We start from the raw sequence: 23,186 nt of genomic DNA, 5'->3' as shown, positions 1-23,186 counted from the left end.
ATATTCTAATTTATTCACAATAATAACGTAGAGATGATCATAATCAAAATGACAATGTCATTATCTTGTTTTAGTTTTGTTTTTGTTTTCTATGATTTATTTAATAGCAGAAAGTATTCATATATACATATGATTAGTATGTATGTAGTTTGAATAATTATTATCAATTTTCTTAATTATATACAACAAAATCCGAAAAATTCACAATATATTGTCATAATATTCAAAATTATGTAAATGACTTAAGTTTTTTTTTATATATTAAATATGCATGTTAATATTTATTTTTCATATACATACATACATACATATATAATTATTATGAAGTTTTGATTTATTCTGTTCAAAAGTAATAAATGCTTGGGAATTTGAATGAAACAAGATTAAATCAAAGAAAAGAAAAAATGAGAACGACTTGAAAAATTTCGAAAATAAAGTTAATGAAGTAATTTTTTGTTCTCCGAAAAAAATTTGGAAGGCTTATGGATAAAACGAATAAGAATAACAAGAGAAGAAAAAAACGCCTTCTCACATTATAAAAATTGCAAACATCTTATCGAATTTAATAAGTTCGCTATAATAATATTTAAACTTTTGTGTACACTGTATTATTAATGTCACACCTACCTGTAACATATTCTGGCTTTAAAAAATATTACAAACATCTGCACATAATATTTTCTTATTTACCAATTAATTTACCGGTCTTATACACACAAAAGGAAAGAAACAAAACGTGTAAATCAAGACAAAGACGACTGTTCGTCTCTGAAAAAAAAAAAAACATTATTGTGTAAATTTACATTTAGCATTCAGTTTTAAAAGTTACCTTTAAAAATACAGCGGAGACATACAAACAACTAAAACAAAACAGCAAAAAAAAACAGTTAGAAAGAACTAGGAGACAAAAAAAAAACAGAAAAGACTTAAAAATTCATTCACAGCTTGATTTGATCACCTGGGTTCGTTCATAAATTCACAAAGAGATGGAGTTATAAGAGCAAAACAATAAAAAATAAAAATTTCTAATGTTGATTGGATTAGCAATGTCGAATGCTTAATTTAAAAATTGTATTCATGTGTACGGTGTGGTGTGTATTGGTTAATCTCAGTATATAAGGAAGACTGTTAAAATTAAGATTTTGATAAATTATTTCTATTATAGGAAACAAAAAAGTAAGCAAAACAAAAATAAAATACTATAAAACTAATTATGCAATCAAAGCCTAATCAAATTGTTTTGTGCCATAAGAGATGATTGAATGAGATTTTTATGTATTTTGTACATTGTGTGCGATCGTGTCAAATTGGGATTAGAAGAAAGACGAATATCATAAAAACAAAGGAAAAAAATACTTAAAAAATATTTCAAAATATTTAAAAATAAATATCGTAATACATAATAATTGCTATTGTTAAAATGGAATAGTAGTGTATGGCAAATTTTTTGTTGTCTATGATTGATTTTTCAAACTCATTTTAAAAGTTACATAATATTAAGGAGATTGATTTGATTTTATTCATAATTTTGTTGAAAAAGTTGATTTGCTTTTGATTGTATAATTTTACATAAAAATATTTATTTATAAAAATTCTAAATTTTAGTACAAAAATTAAATTATTTGTACATTTACTAAAATTTGACATTAGGCTGTAAATTACATTAAAATTTTAAATAATGAGTTTTAAAATTTATTTCTAATTTTTTCGTGTTTAAATTTATAGTAATCAAATAATTATACAATATAAAGTTATAGGGTCCAATAAATATTATAATTTCTTTAAATCATTAAAGAAAATTTGAATCTGCTTCTGGAAAAAAAAAATTAGTCGACTGTAATTTTAAAACTCCAATTTATCACTCAACGGCAACCAGTATTCACCAGACTGTACACTATAGGTGTAGAGGAAAATACCAATAGAAGTTCTAAAAGAAGTAGATTATCAATTTGAAATATTAATAAAATTGGATGATGTAGTTTGTTTTGGCTAAAATATAAATAAATTAATTCACAATTTTTATTTACATGTTTTTAAATTATTAAAAACAATTAATAACGTAAAGTAAAAATTTAATTATTGTTTGCCATATTTAATTTTTTTAATTGCTATTCCATTTTTAGAAAACCATTTACATATGTTCATATATTTAGATCCAGAATTTGAGCTTAAACTTATTAAAATAAATTTTTGGTTTAACACTGCGGATTTATTTTGAACGTAATTAAAAATTTTTAATAAAGTGGGTAGTATTTATTGCTTTATAATACTTTAAATACACAAACTACCTTAACAATATAAATATTATAGAAATAAAATGAAAAAAAAATAACAATAAACATCATTTCCAAAAAATGGTTACAACAAATTCAGTCTTTTTTTATTTATTTTTCTGTTATTTAATTATTTAATTGTTACAAGTTAAAAAATGTTAAAATAAAAATAATAATATTCATAGTGCTGCTGTCGCAAATATTCAAATAGCAAATAAAATTATTTTAAACGAACAAAAAAAAAAAAACATGTTGAACTTTGTACGGAAACTGTTAATTGATGGGAACAAAAAAATGAAATGAGAGGGGAAAAAAAATGAAGTTTTAAAATGTGTTTTTCTCTTGTAACTCTCACGAGTTTCTTTTCTTTCAAAATGACTTTTATTGCAAAATAATTGAGATCGATTTTATTTTTATTGTTGTATTTAAAATTGTATATTATGTATGCATATCCTATTTATTGTAATTTGAATTATAATTTTGTGAATTTATTTTACATAAAATTTTCAAAATATTAGAGATATTGACAGGTTAATAACATATTTCCGTTTATTAAAAAAAATCACCTTAAAATCATATTAAAAGTTTTATGAAAAAATTTTGATATTTTAAAAACTTTCAAAATAAAATTTCTAATTATTTTGTGATTTTTAATAATTATTGTAGTTTATTATATAACGTGAGATTGTGAATTAAATTTCGAGTTTTGTAGTACATATTTTTCTTGTTTGTTTTTTGAATTTTGTTTTTGACTTGCAGCGATCATATTATGAGGAAGGTGTAAATGAATTTTTGAATTTGAAGTAATTATTGTGAATGTTTTTTTTTTTTGAAGTGCTTCAATAGTTCCGTCAAAGTTTAATTGTACAAATAGCTATTTAATTTTGGAAATCATCTTAAATTTAAATAAGATCAGTAAAGATAGGAAAAGTGGCGAATAATAAACTTTTTATGCGTAAGTATATTATAAATTGTAGTTTTTTAAGGAAATCTAACAGAAGTAACGAGGCATTACTCTCCTACCCACCCAACAGCTATTCGCGATGGATTGGGAGTTGAATGTACGAGTACATAATATATGTATGTACATATTATGAAAATAAAGGCGATATATCACACATATATATATATGTATAACAGATTTTTCTCAATAGGGATATTTTTGGGAAATTCGATTAAAACAATAAAAAATTGACTCCGCATTTCTTACAAACTCTTAATTATTATTAATTTCCTTTTTACTGCATATATCCTTTTTCACCACCACCATTCTTTCCTTTATATACATACATATGTAGATATTATGAAGGAAAGGTAATAAATTATATGCAAAGCAATTAACAAACCGGAATTATCACCTGTATACAATACGAGTACAATAAAAATGGAAAGGTATGACCTAGTTCATATTTTTAATTTATAAATGTTCGATTCTTAAATTATGTGTGCGATGATACTGGTACAATTGACTTGAAAATAAAAAAATGAAAAATAATTGATTCCCATTTAATATGCGATGAGGTGAGCGCAAAAATTAATTTTTGTTGAATTTTTTTTCTTCCTCTATTATTTTCATCTATAATTAAACCGCTGATTTCGTTCATTATATAAAAATTAAAAAATAAAAATAAAAAAAAAATACGATATGCCGACTGAAAGTGATTAGATGTGGAGTCAATTTTCTATAATTTTTTGGGTCTTACAATTTTTCTTATATATTATGTACCTTTGTATTGTTGGTTTTCAATGATTAAAGAAAGTTTTCTAAAAAAAAAAAAAAAATCAAATATCATCAATCATTCCATTATTATTGGTGGCCTAAAGGCTTATTACACTCTCTTTTTCCTTTTTTTTTCCAAAAAGTTTCGATAATTTTTTTTCCTCCATTTTTAAATTATTTGAAATTATCTACACTTATACCTACATACGTATAATATTCGTATGTCATCATTGCGTAAAGATGTGGTTTTTTAAATTTTTATACCTTTCCAATTTTAATTTCAATTTTTTTTTTTTTCAAAATTGTGATCTAATAGTTTGCGGTGATTTTCTAAATGTAGATGGAAGCGTGTGACATTTAACCTACACGTACAATGAATTTAATGAATGCATTCACAATAATTAAAATATTTTTTGTTTTGATATAAAGATTTTAGAGAGAAAAAAATAAGTATGTATTGTGACAGTTTTTTGAATAAAATCAATAAAGGTATATTATTTTTGGAGAAACAATCAGAGCTTATTGATTATTCGATTCGATTTCAACAAAATTAATTTGATTGTAATTTGTAGTTATAATAAATTTCTTTAATTCTTTATTGGTATAGACTATTGTAACTTTAATTGCAAATATTTATTTCTCTTTCTTCTACAAAAAATCTTTAATGCATTTTGAATTCAATTTTAATTGGAAATTATATTTTTGATTGTATTATTAGTGAATGGATCAATGTACATAATACAAGTTCCAAAATTTTTTAAATGGGGGTTATTAGAAAGGTAAATAAAATTAATAGGAGTGCTAAAATCTTATATAATGTCAATATGGTCTCATTTATAGTATATTTAATCAGATGCATTTTTCAGATTTGCAACGTGATAAAAATTTTACTTGAATACTCGTATGACAAATGCAAAAAAGGAAAACTAAAAAAATTAAAATTTTTGAAAGTATACATTTTATATTAATTATGGGAAAATGTTGCAAATATATAACACTGAAGTATGTAATTGGTTATTGGTGCTTGGAAATAATCGTAGTGTAAATAAAAACATTAAACTATAGAGGAACGCTAGCTGTATTGTAAAGTTTTAAACCAGTACTGAGATTACCACAACTGAGTGTTCGATCTATGTTTCAAATCAGTGCTCTACAGAAGTGCAATATATGGTTTGTATCCAAAAAAAAATTTGCAAAATGTTCAAATGCTCATAAATATATGTAATTGTCTGAGAACAATATGAATTGAATTCTGAGTCAAAAGTAATATAAAAAGTATTCTAACTTAATAAGAAATTAAGATAATAACAACCTAACTGTAGACGAAGAGAAGAAAGTCGGGATGAATAGGCATATATTTCAAGATGATCAACAATATTATTGCCGCAAGCAACATCTGGAAATGTATAAAATAAATAAAGTTTAAGAAGATATATTCAAGTTCTAAGTTTTTTTTAAAGAATATTCATAATTTACTACAAAAAATTTAGGAAGGGTTTATTTTGGACACTTAAGGAGATGAAATACACATATTTGTAAACTTAACTTAAATTTTAATTAAAATTAACATTGAAATTATTTTTAGACGCGCCAGATCTGCTGCGTCTCAATTTGAACTTATGTTTTGCATCCACCTTACCATAACCATTAGATCATCATCAAGCAAACATTTACGGGTGGCGTTTCTAAGCCCAATTTTAGTGAAAACCCTCAAAATCCAAAATTTAAATATGGAAAACTTAATTTTGCATTCATTATTAAGTTGGTTAATGAAAACGTCTTAAAAAAATCAAAATCAAAAAAAAAACAAAAATATTTAATTTTTCTATATTGGAGATCAAAACATAATCGCAATTCATAGACATAAGTACGTAAGAGAGCTGCACATACAAAATTAAATAAAAAAGATAATAAAAAATAATAAAAAAAAACAATGGCATAACAAATCGTTTTACAATAAATTAGTGACGCTTTCTTGTACTTAAGTCTTAATTTATTAAAAGAATATTGTAAAAAAAAAAACAAAAATCAACTGCTATAAAAGGCAATAATACCTGCGCTACATCTAGCTTAAGACAGAAAACAAGAGAAAAAGCCAAGCCTCTTAAAAAAAAAATATTTTAGTTTTTATTGTTTTGCTTATTTCAAGTCTAATAGAAAAAATCATTTGATATTTTTGGGTATATTTAGATAGCCTTAGATTGCTTTTAAACTATGAGAATTTTTTCAACTATCCAACATCTACCATCTACTACTTGATTGCTCACATTATAATATCCAAAATGAATTCACTACCAATTTTACTGTTTTTGGTTAAAATTTTCAATTTTACTCAATTTCATTCATGAAATTTCTGGATTTTCTTGTTCGGTATACGAAATGGAGGCAAAATAGTTAAAAATAAAAAAAAAAAATTACAAAAATCACGATATAAACAAAACAAAAAAAGGTTGACCGTATTTAGATAACAATTTTTGGTCACGTTTAATCATTCAAGCAATTTTCGCTTACCGGTTTTGTGTTTATTGTTTTTTTTATTTCTTTACTCTTAACTTTATGGACTATGGAATTACACTTTAGTGTGATTTATGACTTTTTAAGTTAAATACGTCTGTCAAACCTTTTTACCTGTCTGTTTATCAAGTTCCCTCTTCACAATGCAGTTCTTGACGTATGATGTTCCACCTAGACTTAAGACGTTTGTTGTTGGGTTGTTTTAAGCATCAGGCAAAGTTTGTAGAGCACATTTTGCTTTATAAATTACCACAGACCTAACCGCCATAGTTATCGCCGTTTCAAGTAACTGTACAATCAGTATTTTTAGCAATTTGTATTACGAATTAAAATTTTAAGAAAATTACTTTGCAATGGAAGCAATACAGATAATGCCAGTTTTAAATTGAATCAGCAGAAGAATAACAAAAAAAAAAAAATTTATTTCAAAAATCGAACAGAAAAAAGCATCAAGCTGAGAAATAATCAAACTCAATTATCTTTATTCTTGCTTATGTTTTGATGGTTTAAAACAATTGCAAAAATCAAGGCAGACTCCTTTAGAAGCTGAAGAATTTTTGTTTTTATTTGGAAATTACTAAGTTTTTGATTATAGTTATTTTCTATTCATTTTAAGAGACTTGAAATGGTTTTGGTGGTGAAATATAAAAGTAAATAAGAAAATAACGCACGAATTTGAATTTATAAATCGATAAAAAGTAAGTATAAGAAAAATAATTTTTTTTTTTTAAATTATTTTCTAACAAAATAGCCTTGGAATGAATGTGGAGTTATTATGAAATATTTTTATTTTCACGACTGAAGGAAGTACTGAACAATCAACTATACTAAATCGCAAAAAAAAAAAGATTTTCGGTGCAAAATCCATTGATGACTCTCCCATATTTTTGTTTTGAAATAATTCACATTTCTTGCATTTGAGAATTTTTCCTTTTTTGTTTGGATGCAATTATGACTCTAATCATGTTCAAATGCATTAAAAGTTATAAAGTCATTAAAATGAAAATGTTGGTATGCAATTGTCGGATTATTATAAAGGTAAAAAAAAATTTATGTGAGAAAATAAAATTAATTTATGTAACTTTCTTTCCTTTTTAGAAAATATTAGTCTCTTCTTTGAAAACAGGAGCACTTTTTGCAGCAGGAGCAGTAAGACCTAAATGAGTAGAAGAATAATAATTTTTTGTAAGTGCCATCCTCTTATGCTACTTTATTTTCACAAACAAAGATTTAATTTATAGAGCGTATTGCATATAAAAAGTATTTTCTCTTATTTTACCTATAATTAATTGTGAATACTTTTTAAAACATTTACTAATTGTTAATTGATTTTATAAACTGGGAACATTTCTTTTTCCTGATAATAATTTTACATGTGAAATATAATTTTTTTTAGTCCTATACATACAGTCAAATTATATTCACTACAATATCATAACTGAATTTAAATACAGTTAATAGGTACTCCTTCTACAGCAACAGAGCATTTCAAACTACAAAAATTTTAAATTTTTAAGTTATATTTTATATTTCACCTACGTACCAATATAAAATTAACTAATTTTAATAAAAAAAAATATTCAAATTTAATTATATTGTACAACTAAAATTATAACCTTCAAAATTTAAGTACATACATACATATATATCAAAATCTATTGTGAATGCAAGATTTTGATTGAATACAAAAACAAAAAAGTAAAGTTAAAAGGTCAAATCATTCACTCATAAATAATTTTCCTAATCCTTTGAGGTAAAATAAAATTAAAAACTTAATGGTCTCTGATTTACAAACATACTGTACGTCCGTACCTATAGATTCTTTTAATGAAAACAAAATCAAAAATAAAAAAATGATTAAGGATTTGTTTTTGCTCGTAATGCTAGGCTATATTGATTTTCACTTTATTTTAAATAATCCCTAAAGAGGATTATTAATTTCCATATTTTTCTGAAATTTTTGTATTTTAATTTTATAAATGTGCATATGTACATACATATATAAATGCAAAAAATATTTAGTTACATGCTAATTATTTTTTTTTTTTGCAGAAGCATTTTTAATAAGTAAGAAGTTTGCAGTACTTAAATTTTGTGAATTATGTGAGAAACAGGCTTTTAATTTTTGTCTCTAATAATTTTACAAATACCATAATATTAACAATTGTTAAAATTCATTTGAATACACAAACGTACTATGACAACAAAATATTGACAATATTGTGTTAAGAATCACTTCATGTCAAGCATTTTGACAATTGCATATCTTGTTTGTTCAAGTATTAATTCTAATTTTTTACCATAGTTGGCAGTATTCCTGATAAATGCAAATGCGGTGATGTAATTTTTTAATTTTAGTACGTTTATTTGCAAAAAAATGCTGTGGTCAAGACTTATTTATTTAAAATATTTGAAAATTGACTTAGAAAAAAATTTACAATTTGAAAAAAAATAACAACTTCTTATTTTCTTTTGCTAAAAAAAAATATTTTTTTCATTTGGCTCGCCCTTCTATTATGTTAATGTATATGGGAAAATGGAAATATAAAATTACAAAAACCAATTAAAGAATTTTCCTCCCGGAAGCTAGAGCATATAATATGTAGTATTAAAAGTATAGATGGCATTCTAATCAAATGCTAATGATATTTTTTTTTCAAACATTTTCTATTTTACATTATTTTTTGTACAAGCGAATAGAAGAAATTTTTTTTAATTTTCCTTGTATATTTTTGTGTTTCATTTTGCTTTCCCCAAGTGAATAGACAAATGGGACTGCTACAATGATGTTCTTTTTAAATTATATAAACAAAAATTGCATATCAATACAGGGTTTTCCATTTATTAATTGTATTTCTCTTAGAATTGAAATTTTTTTCAAATATTTTTTGTTGTTTATTTACAATTTATTTAATTAACATTTGGGCGTAATAATCAAGTTTTACTGCTCAAAGTATTATATAAATTTGACAATTAGTGACAATTTTATTACGGCAATTAATTGTCATTAAGTGTTTTTATGTCAAATTGATTAAATTTGATTGAAATTTTTCGAATGTAGAAGATTTATTTTCTATTATGATGCTGGAAACAACTGAAATTTTTTAGTTTGAAATTAAATCCCAAAAACTGTTGTTAAAAATTCTAGAGCGTCAAGGAAATGTCAAGTTACACACTTTGTATATTAAACGTATATATGTGATAATGCATTTTAAAAAAAAAATAATATGTGTGGAAATTGCAAAAAAAAACAAGTGCATTAAAATTTCATCAACCTTTACGATGATTTAGTATTTTCTAACATATGTTCCGGTTTTAATGCTTGTTGAAGGAATTTTCAAAAACTTAGAAAATCTGTTGGTTTTTTTTTTTGTATCCTATTGGTTTTCTTTTGAATTCTCTCTTTGAAAAAAGAACTAGAGAGGGGCCCATTATTATTGATTTTTCATTATAAAGAAAAATAGTAAATATTCAAGAAATTTACAAATCGTTTTCCGTATTTGTATAAAAACACATAAATTATTTGACATTCGATATAGACAATTTGTTTGGTTTTTATAAATAGCTTTAATTAAACATTGAATAATATTGATTAATGTATAAATAAAGCATATTAAATTTTTTGTGGAAGATAAACATTTATTTCTTACAATGTAGGAAATTGTTTGGTTATACGAAAAGAAAGAAAATTCAGAAAGACATTTAAATGGACTAAAATATGAAAATTGTTATACAATTTATGTCATTTGCATTCGATGACTTCCTTTCTTTGACAGCACTTTTAAAAATGAAATTTTACTTAAGTAAATAACAAAAAATTTAAAACAACAACTAACATCTGCTTGACAACATTTAGAAGCTATACAAATTAAAATTATTTTAAAATTAGTGCGAACGCAAATTATAATTTTTTTCCAATTTTGTTTTTGCACTTTAAAAAATAAACACTTTTAAAATCAGCTTTTGCATACACATGTCTTACATTAGATTCAATTTGCAAAATGCAAAAAAAAATAATTTCAAAAATAAAATACAATCATTTGTAAAAATAAAATTGTTTACATTTTAATTAGAAAAAATATTCGAATTGTTCCATTACTTGTTTCTTTCGGCAATGGAAAACTTATACTGATCCATACACATGTAGTTGCTAAAGCTCGCCGCTTACCGAGAGAAAGAAATTTTAGAAAAATTTAAATTGCAAATTAACATTAAAGCCGATTATGATCAACGCTACTCTTGAGTTATAGAATTTTCGTAATCGTTTCGTAAAATGTCAATCAACTATTAATGTCGCACAACTAACGTGTTGCAATGAATATAATACATTTAACTATTGAGCTGATATTTCTATATATTTTAATGACAAGATGATAATTTATCTGTCACTTTATCTGGCAAGTAACTGCAATTACGAAATTCATTTTTTTAAACAAAAACATAACAAAAAAAAAAGTAAATGTTTTGTTTACACTTTCAAACTGCATTCAATTGTAAATGTAAATAATAAAAATTCTAAAATACCGAGAGAATGCAAAACGTCAAAATTGTATCATATTCACTTCCTTACTAAATACATAAATAATGTATGTATGTTTGTAAATATGTATTTAATTATTATTGCATAACACAACGTTCATAATGTCAGGAACACGTGCCAAAAAGAGAATCTTTGTTATTTAATTTTTTTATTTTTATGTAATTTAATTCTAAAATTCAATTTATATACACACTCATATAAAATGTAAAATATGCGGGGCTTAATGTAGGTATATTCACATGCTTTTATAAGCATAAAATAATTTGTACACGAGTTTTAAAAAATTATTTCTTTTTTTTTCAGAATTTTTCCGGAAGAATCGTACAATTACCTTTCTTATATTTTTTCTTATATTTTTTTTCTTCGGTTTTATATCAATAATCCGTTGTATATACATACATACATCCTGAATGGTCTCGGATATTAGTTTTAATATTGCGGTGCTATCTTTTTATATAAAATGTATTATTATTTTATATACACACACTTAAATCAGCAACATTCATTTATACAATACACATGTTTGCTTGTATTTGTATTTACTTTCTGCTCTGAAACCAATTCACAATATTATCGGCTCATAAAATATAAAAAAATGAATGGAATAAATTTATAATTTTTTTGTATGTTTTAAAAGTTACCATACATTATAATTTTTTGTAATTGGATATCCCAGATATGATATGTTATGCAGCGATATTTAAAAAAGAGAACTGATCATTCATACATTCACTCATTAATTCATTCGTTTAATTCTTTGTATATTTGTTATTAAAATGAAGATTTTGAGCAAAAAATCTTAGTATTACAAAAGAAATCTAGAAAATTTCTGATTTCTTTTGTAATACAGTGAATTTTGTGTTCATTAAAATGATAGATGTCATTTCATTTATGTGTCGTGAGTCTTTACGTCAATATTTAAAAATTTGTTGCGACAATTACGTGTAACATAACCAAATAAAAATCAGCTGATTGCTGATCTAATCATGTTTTGTGATTACATATGTATATTACATTACATATTTTGTGATACATTGTCCGTATATTACATATACGGAGAGTCGCAAACTTTGTCGTATATGTAAGTAGTAACTAACACATTTAATAAATTATAAGTAGTTTTTCATAAATCATAATATTTTTATCATTCTCTAATTATACTCGTTTACCGTGTCGTATTTAATAAACTGACAAAAGGAAAATTGTTTATCTGGAACCTATATTTTCATATCTTCATAATCCAATTACAATAACGTCAGGCAGATTATATTTTATATACATATATGTACATATGTAGGATATTTTAAATTATGAAGAAATTTCATTGAAAAGAAATCCGTATAGTTGTAATGTGTAAATATTCTGAATTAAAAATTAAAAATCACAAACACAACACAAAAAATAAACACAAAAAAAATAAAAGTTAAGAAATTTTAAAATGTTATTTAAACCTTTAATTTCCGTCTTCAATATTTCCTTTTTTTATAAAAAGTCGTATAATATTTGAGAATGATGAGTAGATCGTTCTCTTAATATTCATTCCAATTATTTATTTTTCAAATTTCTCAGATTCGTGTGAATACACAGCGGATGTGAACAGGAAAATATAAGGAAAATCCAATTATTCTTATAAAGTCTTAATTCTTATGGAGTAAAACTTATTTCTTTCTATAGTTGGGTCTTATTAAATTTAACGTGATTATATTTTCAAATGATCCTTTTCTGGTTTGAAATAGTAAAAATAATTTATATATTCCAACTCTTGTCGTTAGGTCAGAAAGAAGACCACTGATAACTTCACAAATATTGCTATCACAGAATTTTTTCACATAAATTCCATTACTCTGTCAGTACTTCCGAAAAATCATATTAGCAACATTGTTGTACATACATACTTAAGAGTTTCTAACCACCTAATTTTCATATTGTTGTAAATTTAAAATGCCTGCGTCGGCCATTTTTTATATAACCAAAGTGATTGAACCCTACTTGTAATGTAGTGCATAGTTTTATTGTTGTATCAACAAAAAATCCAAATGTAACCTTCAATAAATAGTTTATTAACTTTCATTTTCGTTACAGTGTACTTTTCATTTTACTATATGTACCTTAATGTATGTATATATGAATGGATGGAGGTATGCTTATACATGCATGTAGAAGCATAAATCAATATTATGTTTCACAAGTCCTAAATTCTACAGTTCTGCAAGAAAAATGAAAAGTTATGCTTACAATTTTTCTTTCAAACTCATTCACTTTTTTTGTATTTTTTTCTTATTTTTGGTTTTCTTTTTATTTGCATGTAAAAATATTGTTGACATATTAAAGAAAAAATTTCTGAATGATTAAATATTCACCCTTTGGGTTTGTAAACAATAGTGTCTAAGATGAAATTTGTTTTATTTTTTTGTTTTTTTTTATTTTCAATCGATTAAAGGCTCTTAAACGTTTTATAAACAGAAGATTATTTAGAAGACGGATCCTTTTTGTTAGTTTTGGTTAAATTAGCTTCAGTTTACAGGAAAATTAACGTCAAACGACAAAAAGCTACGTCAAATAATTAAAATTTGTGAGAAAAATCTTAGTTTTTGCTAGAAAATGCATTGGTTTTGATTTGTATACGAGTTAAAAAACTTTGTTTTTAACAATACAGAATATTGCCTTTCCTGCAAGATTAAAACCAATGTAATAACACAGAAAATACTTATTTTAAGGAAAAAGAAATCAGTTAAGTTTCTGAAAGATAGAAACAAAATATCAGTGCACATAATTCTTCCAGACAACACATCATACACAAATATAATATATATATTGCGAATAAGTCAAATTACGTCTCGTATTAATGTATCGCTTCCGACAATTTTCCGTAGTCTGTTATAATAGAAAATAGATGACTTTTTTGATTAAATATATGAGCTTCGTAATTGCAGTTACATACAAAAATTGACAGAAATCGAAATATAAATACAAGAGAAGAATTGGGTGATCAAATGGGTGATTTGAAACGTCATCAAAATTTAATAAAATTTCAATAAAAATTTTTGACACATCCAGAAACATAACGACATCTGGTAAACAAATATTGTAATAGAGGAAAATTCAATTTACTTTAGTGAATTTCAAAATCAAATTTGCTTTATTCTTTCAACGAAAGTAACTTCGATATTTTGTACTGAACCTTACAAAATAAAAAAAAAAACTATACAAAAATTTGTTTTTAAAAAAAAAAGAACTTTGCATTATATGCAGGCGTCAAATTTAAAGAAAAAAAAAATTCAAAAAACAAAAAAAGAAAGAAAGAAACATAAAAGTTCAACATAACAGTTCAACAAACAATATGCATTCATAAATACAGCTATAAAATAACAGCATTTTTCATTTCGAAAAAAACAAAAAATATGAATGCATGTGAAAGAGAAAGTGTACATGATGAGTTTCATGTACCTGTGCATTAAAAATCAGAAAAAAGAAAATATAAGGAAAAAGGTGAAAAACAGAGAAAGAAAAGAAAAAATAAAGAATTATGATGATGATGAAGGTGATGTTAGTGTTGATGTTAAAGGAGTACGTTCGGTTCGGTTTTAATATTATAGAAGAAACCAGAAAGAAAGAAAAACTGATTTATGTCCTCTTCTATTTAAAGAGCTTTTCTTCTTCTTCTTTGATTATTTGCTTGTTTGTTTGTTTGTTTGCTTGTTTGGTTGAATGAAATAGAAAAAAACTGGTAAAATATTTTTTTTCTGCTTAATCTTCTGCTTTGTCGCTTCTTCTATCGTTCATTTTCATTTTTTTCAAAAAGATTTGTGTTTTATGTGGAATTTTCTCTTTCTCTCTCTATATTGCACTATTTATGAAAAATAATTAATTAATTTTGCATTATATTTATAATTTGTTTCTGAACGCGATATTATAGTTTTAAAGAAACGGCAAAAACACAACACACAGCCATACATACATAGTATGTACATGACAAGTGTTTGAAAAAATCGCGTTTTTTTTGGGCTTACGTGAGTTATAAAACGCGTTTAAGACAAAAATGAAAAGAGTCAATGAATAATTTAATTGTTCCATAAAATACGCTTTGAATTCAATAATTTTTCTCTTGTTATCCGTACAAATACCTTACTTATTATAAAAATGAGCATATATATGAATTTATTGGAATAAATTTTGTAAGCATGAAACTTGAAATTTTTGTAAATTTATTCATAAAATTTGGATTTTGTGTAATTATAAATTTGGTATATTATAGTTTAATTAGGCCATTAAATGCATGCTATAAAATAATTAAAATTCATGAAATATTTTTAATTTTATTTTAATTGAGCCATGAGCTCAACACGAGTACATATAACTCAAAAGCTTTACTGCCTATAAAGTACGCTTCACTGCAATTAGGTATAAGTTCAATTTTGAAGCGCTACATTTTACTAATTCGACATTTCGGTTTTTTTTTTCTTTTTAGGGTGAAAAGCATTATGTGACGTCATGATGAAGCATAATAGAACTTGCCAAAATATTGAGATCAGAGGTAAAAAATCATCAAAATTTCAACAAAATTTTGTAAAATTTTGAAAAACATACTTGTATTTACATCTTGTTTAAACTATTAAGGCTTTCAAAATCAATTAAAGTCTAAACATAAGAGCAAAATTTTTAAAAAATTCCTTTTGACCTTCATTCAATTTGGCGTATTGCCGACTAGCTATTTGAATCTTCTATTTTAGGTATAATATAAAAATTTCAATAAATTACATTTCACCTCGGCATATGTAAATCACAAAGCACAAACGCATGTGCAGGTTTACCTAATAAACCCCTAGTTTTTTTTGGGAAATTAGAATATTTACTGATTTAAAATTAAATATTGTTTTAAAAATTCTTTAAAAATTTCAAAATTTCAAAATTATGAATATATATAAAGTTGCTCCCTGCATCTAAGCTTAATACACAATTCTATAGCGTATTTTGGAATCATTGATAATAATTAAGATTTTGAAAGGTCATTTACTTAATAAAATTTTTATTGAAATTTATCATATTTAGAATACATTGACCTTTAAAATTGAATTATACTTTTGGTAATCTTCTTTATTTGATTTAATATTCTCTAAAGTTTTCAATTAGAAGTTGAAATGGTTAGAGCATGAAAATTAAGACCTTTTTTTTAAAAAAAAAAATTAAAATTTATGAACTTAAAATTGTTAATTATATTTAACCCTGAAAATAATTTTTATTTTAAGATTATAAACTCTTCTTAAAAATATTATATTAAGGTCTCAATGTTATAAAGTTTTCCAAACCTAAAACAAAAAAGAAAATAACTCAAACCATTCATTCCTTTGGAGCTCAATATCAGCGCATCACTCTTATCTCATTTATATAGAAAATATTAAAAAATAAAAATGATATAAAAAAAGAGCTATTTACATAACAAAATGAAAAACAGATTACAGAATCCATTCCATCCCCCACTTGTCCTTATATTAAATGGCATATACAATAATATTATTACGTTTGAATATTTGTATAGTCAGTCAGTGCCATTCTGTAGAAACCCGAGACAAAATAAATATTATTGTTGCTTTTCAACTTAAATTACATCACTTCATTAATATTATGCTTCTACTTTTTATTATTCCACACAAGTTCTTATGTGACCAATAAAAGAAATGTATATGCTGGGTTAAATTAACGCATCACACAGTTGATGTGATGCATTTATCAGACCATAAATTTTCTTATTCTTTTTCTTGACGGACTTTCAAGTATTGGTAAATTCTTAAACGTCAAATTTTACAAAATCTGAGTTGTCTGAGTTTACGGATACTCTACTACGTTTTTACTCTCAGTCAAAGTTTAAATTCTTAAACGTTTAAAAAAAGTCAATTAAGCGTCAAAATTGTAGATTTTTTTTTTTACATGCAGACAGTCTGACGTAATTCAGTAAATAAATTTCATGTGTTGAGTGACTATCATTACGTTAAAAATAATATAAAAAATATTTTTATTGTTAATTTTTAATATGTAAGTATAAAATTATTTTAAATCTAAAAAAAAATTTTTTTTTGTTTTGACGTTTACGGATGATCAAAATTCAAAGTCAATTACGGGTAAAAAGTTTACTAGATTTCTGTCCGTAAAAGTTTTAGTTTCAGACAGTTTGCAGACTAAAATCAAAATTTTGACGTTAAAGAATTTGCGGTATGCATTGATTGTATGGAAAGATTTATTTTGATTAAGAATTTGTACAAATTTTTATTCCTACATTTAGTTGTTAATATTAAAAGAACAAGTTTGCGGGTAGCAGAATTAGTAAAATGCAGTTGAATACAAAATTTATATATAAATTTCTACGAACAAAAAAGAGCTTGCCGGTAAAGAGAAATTTTCTTTTTGATTTTTTGTGGATGCTGTGCTCTTAGCGGTTATTTATCAAGAATATAACGAAAATCTTGCAAATTTTTGTAGAAAATGTGCTCGCATACTTAATTTTTTTAAATTTTTTCTTCATCTTATCGCTTTTTAAAATCTAGTTAAATTTTTCAAAAGTATTCCAAGACATTCCAAGTTGTAGATTTCATTCAAGGCAAAGGGCTTGTTCCTCCTCCGGGGCGACGAAAGACAGAGTTGAGATTTTATTAGATTTAGTCTATATATAGTTCTTTGGCCTAAAGTATTTTTCGTTTTCGCAAGTCTTTCAGTTCTCGATAGTAGGCTTCGGATATTTTTTTGAAAAACAGGCTGAAAAAGCCTGTCTAAATATTAACGGACCGAGCATTAATAGATGAGGATTTTGTATTCTGCTTTGCCCTCAAAGAGTTCTGTTATAGACTGTTGAGGTGACAATGACAATTTTCTACAAGTCGGTAAGACCAATAATAAAAAAAACAGCGTGATTTTTACTCTCAATTTTCTCTGTTTTTTTAGATAACATTTTTTTTTTCAATTTTTCATAATGTTTTGGCTTTTGGAGGCCAAAATAAAAGCAAATCAACATAAAAAGAAAGAAAAAATATATGTATGATTGCACTTCATATTAAAGAATTTCAAAGCAGGGCACTCAAAGCATCAGAAGAAGATGAAGCAAGAAGAAGAAGATAAATTACCCATTTGATTGTTTTTAATATATGAGGCAAAAAAAAAAACAGTAACAAATATTTTATTTGTCCACATTTCTATCTACAATACATTGCACTATATATTTATGTCTTCTATGTACGTATGTACGTAAATGAATGTATAATGTTGTACATATTACCCATTCAGTAGTATAGTGTGTATACGATGCCATGCATCAAGTCTTGATGACATTTTTAAAGTTAGTTGATTAAGATAAAAACAGAAAATATGAGAAATGTGAAAATGTTGAAAAGTGAACGAAAAAAATAAAAAGAAACCGCGCTGCTGCTCTTCTCTCATTGTGCATTTAACATGACTTTTCACAGTTTATTTATGGTTTTTTTTTCTTATATAATTGTTCTTTTTTTTCTCATATTTTGTATAGAAAAGACAAGCAACAAATCTGACACAATGTCGACTCATTTATTAAGATCTGAATATTAAAAAAAAAAAACAACAACGTAAAAGTAGAATAACAGAAATTAGGGGCAGATTGTATATAAAATGGGCAAGTTGCATACTAACCGCCCGCATGTTTTTAAACAGCATTATACAAATTGAATCGTTTTTGATTTTGTGTATACTCAATACAGGACAGGAGTAGGAGGAAGGAGGGGGGGGGGATTCAGTTTCTTATATTGTTCACTTCAACTTCACTCTTATCTTAATGATTTTGTGATGATTTTGTGCCTTGGGAAAATATTTTAAAATTTTGTTGAATATTCTAGAGATGCACTTATATGTAAGCAAGTAATGATGACTTTTTACGACCTTATGCATTTGATTCTAATTTATTAAGAGTTCAATATTTTTTTTTCTATTTATCTAATTTTACTACTGTATTTTAAGAATTTTTTTTAATTTGTTTTTCATTTTAAGAAATTCTTTAGAGATTTTCATTTGCTTTTTTAAAGTGAATAAAGAGCTAATGAGTTACATAAATTACATGATAATCAAATGTACATATAAGTCTGTGCTAAAGGAAATATAAAAAGGCTATAATTTAAGTGTTATGGCGCTCTGTCCATTATTAGATTTACTATAAAAATCTAAAATAATTAATAATAGAAAAATTTTTTTAAGTGATACTTAGATTATATTAGAAAGGGTATTATTCAATTTGAAACTGAATTTCGATTAAGAAACTTAACAAAAATTTTGGAATAATTTGGAAATTAAATATTATTCTATGTTTAGTGTAGGCAGAGTTGCCTTGAAAAGAGTTGAGTGAAAATTGAGATTGTATAGATTTTATAAATTGACGAAGAGAGATATAGGCAATTGAACTCCTTTCTTCCGATCACAGCAGCAGGCGAAAGCTCATTGTGACTCTAACATACTCAAATATAATACCCTTCAGGTATATATAAATCGGAGATATTCCTTAGGGATTTCAACGTGAGCTAAATTGGATGTGAGAATTAAGATAGATATTAATGTTTTATCTCTGAAGAGATTTCTCTTCGCACGTAAATTCAAGGTTTGCCAGCCTGTTGACAAACCCACCTTCACTGTTATAACGGGTTTAGAATATGAGTTTTCGAAAATTTGTTCGGAATCCAATTTAAATTTAGAAATTCTTCGATAAATTAAAAACCATTTTAAAATCATAAAAATTAGTAATCTATTTACTTTAACAAAAAATTTTATTAGGGGACAATATAATATGTGAGGAACGAAAATAAGATGAGGTGAGTATAGAAAAGAATGTCATTTAAGAAAATTTCTTATAATATATTTGAAATTTACACTATTTAGTATAAGGTGTTAAATTTAGAATCGTAAATTTACTGTATTGCTATTTTGAAGGCTCTTATCTTATATCTATAAGAAATATGTGTTTATTTACCACATTTCGAAAGTTTTAAAAATAACCCGAAATAATCCTTTCCTATCTTCAAAATTTAATTAATGTAGACCAAATAAAGTTTAATGGAATATCTTATCTTATATCCCGACTAACAGTGACTTTTAAGAAAGCTAATTAAATGCTCGTGTATGAGGGAAGATGGAACTTAACTGTTAAAAATCTGTTAAGAGTTCTAAAATTTTTCTGATCATTCATTTAAAATCACAGTAGGGAATTTCGAGATCAATAGAAAGTAAAAAATTGATCACTTGTTACGTGTTTCTTTCAATCCTAGTGTTTACATCTATTCAATTTAATTTCAACATAATTATCGCTTATTTCATTTAGCTACAAAACCTCATTTTTTTTAAAAAATACTTTTTTTACATTTTTAAATACAAATTAAAATATTTTCATTTTAAATAATGTTAACTTTATCTTAAATAACAATTGAAAAAGTTCATTGTTTTGTACTTGAAAAATTAATGGAATAACTTCCGTTCAAATAAAAGAGGACATTGTATATACAAAATTCACTTATATACAAATACATACATATGTATAGGTACATACATTTTTATATTGCATATTGCATTACAAAATTAAATAAAAATTAATTTTAAATTGAACCAAGAAAAAAAAAAAAACTAAAACATCCTTCCTTCCTTTATTGTCTATACGAGTAAGTTGTCGAAATACTTGTTGAAAAATGTTTTCATTCTTGGCAAATTTCCAAAAATTTCTATGTAAAAGTTTAAGTAGTTTTTCCTTTTCTATATGGTGGTAAACTTTAAATAATTTTACTTTTTTTTTAATATAAATAATTTGAAAACGAAAATTTGGATATAAATAAAATATTTATAAGTACGTATATTAAAAAAAATAGTTATAAATAATAGTAAAATTTAAAGGATAACTCCTAAGTTTTATTTAAATAGTTCAAAACTATTTGTATGTAATAAAGAAGTTTTGCCTCTATAAATTGATTTTAAAGGGTGGTGAATTTTTTTTTATACTTAATATCAATTGTAAAAGAATTTTCGAATTAAAGTTTATTTGTAAAAGTAATAAAATTTCTTTATAATTTTGTTGAATTTAGTTCCGGTTGGGAATAGGTAATTAAATCAATTGAATTCTTTTTTTATAATTTAGAAAATTTCTTATTGTAAATTTAGAAATATTCAAAATCTTTAATTATTTATAGGTATGTATGTATATAAAATGGATTTACAATAATATTAATTCACCATTCTTCCAGGAATTTAATTAATTTTTAAATTTTTTTTATACATTTTGACTTAAAATTGACTATATTAACTGGTAATTTATAATAAAAATGACATTATTTATCTATTTTATCATTCAGCAATATAACTAGCGACACCATATAGAGAAGGTGGAAAATAAAAACAATGAACGATTAATAAATAATGTCCACATTTTTTTTTGGTATTTTCCCCGATTTTCGTGCATTTGCTAGCAAAAACTTTTATAATTTCCAATAAATTTCATATGCAAATTCAAAATCACTTAAAACATACGTATAAAGTGCAACCTAAAATTATAAGAAAAAAATTAATTTGTCATTGAAAAATTATAAGTACGTAAAGAAGTTCGTCCACATCAGTATTTTGAAACGAGAATTAGCAAGTTCATTTCATATTCATACTCCAATACAATTTTAGAATTTCTTTTCAAACTCTATAGGAATATTCTTCTAAACTCTCTAGCTCTTCTTACAGAATTTGTGTTTGATTTGATTATTCACTGATTCTCTTCATACTCACAATATTATGTCATTTTTCCCCTATTCTCTAAACTCAATAGTTAAAATTTTTTTTATTGTTACGTAATAACTGTGTTCAGAAATGAGCATCATAGAAAATTCTTGATGTACACACAAAATATTTTCACATAACTTCCATTAAAACATTTAAATTTTTTCCCCCTAATTTAAATTATTCATTTTTTGACATAAAATTCTAAAAAACAAAAAAAATTTTTAATTGAAAATTTCAATTTTTTAATAATTTATTACAATAAAAATTAAATATTTTATAAATTATTGCGTTGTGTGTACTTTTAAAAACATGATGATGGTTTTAAAAGTACACAAAAAAAAATCTTACCAATTAAATAATAGATTTCGTTTCTAAGTTCCATGGGTGTTAATATTTTTTTTTCAAATTTTTAATAAAGAAACAAAAAAAAAGCCGAAAACAAAAAGTACGTTGTTCTTTTTTTCTTCCTTCCTTCAAATTTCCTTCAAAACTATTATTTTGTAAGTTGAATGTATTTTTTATACTCTTTTGATAATTTTTTTCTCCTAAATAATTTGAGAGTTTTCTTCAATCATTTATATTCACACATATGAACTTTTATAAATGTGTGTGCAAGTGTTCCATATAAAATATATAAGCATACAAAAATTTCTTGATTTTGAATTCAATAATTATTTCTTTTTGAATTTACTCCAAAATGTCTTCCATGAGCTGTAATGAAATAAAAGAATAAGAGTATTTAATAAAGAATTAAATACTTTTATAAAATATTAAATGAAATTTATAAATTTTCGGAACGTAAACTTAAGTATGTAAGTACAAAGATATTTTGTCGCTCTACTAAATCAAAATAATAATTTTATAATTTAAAAAAATAGATAATAGCGGTAATGACAGTGCAGAGTATAGAGTTAGACTGTAGCAATAAAATATCGAATAAGGTGGTGTAGATTGAATTGGTGGGGTAATAATGTACCGACCAGCGTATTAGGATCTATTGTGCCCGTCTATACACTAATAGATTTGGGGCATTTGCCTAAAATACTCCCTGCTTAATTTGAGTAAGACCCGGCGGACTGCCATTCGGCCGAAGTGAGTACGTAGTTCTCAGTATTTGTTTTCTCCAGCGATGAAGATTTCACAAAGGGTGCACTGCGACCTTTCCATCCTCCCCACAAACTCTACAAGTACCATTACTTTGCAGACACAACCTCCTTAGGGGACTACTAAGTTTGCAATGTTCCGCCAAGACACCGATAAGATTTTTCATTTAGTTCGTGCCCAATACTATGATTTTTCTAAAGCTGCCTGTGAAGGTGATGTAACTTTTCATATTAAATTGAGTATTTTTTAATACAACGGCATATTTCGAACCTGTAATGTA

General features: G+C 24.9%; 1 protein-coding gene across 1 annotated transcript in view; it reads right to left on the bottom strand.

Moving 5' to 3' along the window:
• LOC129606860 (nuclear transcription factor Y subunit gamma) overlaps nt 1–23,186 on the bottom strand; it is a 105,786-nt gene that overhangs the window by 10,197 nt on the left and 72,403 nt on the right. Inside the window, exon 3 of the mRNA XM_055517465.1 lies at nt 22,151–22,513. The gene's annotated coding sequence lies outside the window, so the exon portion shown is untranslated. The remainder of the gene's footprint in view (nt 1–22,150; nt 22,514–23,186) is intronic.

Source organism: Condylostylus longicornis, unplaced genomic scaffold, assembly GCF_029603195.1.
Source record: "Condylostylus longicornis isolate FDR11 unplaced genomic scaffold, ASM2960319v2 ptg000022l, whole genome shotgun sequence".
In the NCBI taxonomy this organism is placed as follows: Eukaryota; Metazoa; Arthropoda; class Insecta; order Diptera; family Dolichopodidae; genus Condylostylus; species Condylostylus longicornis.
Note: the sequence above shows the minus strand (reverse complement) of the source record. Positions and strands in the feature narration are given on the sequence as shown.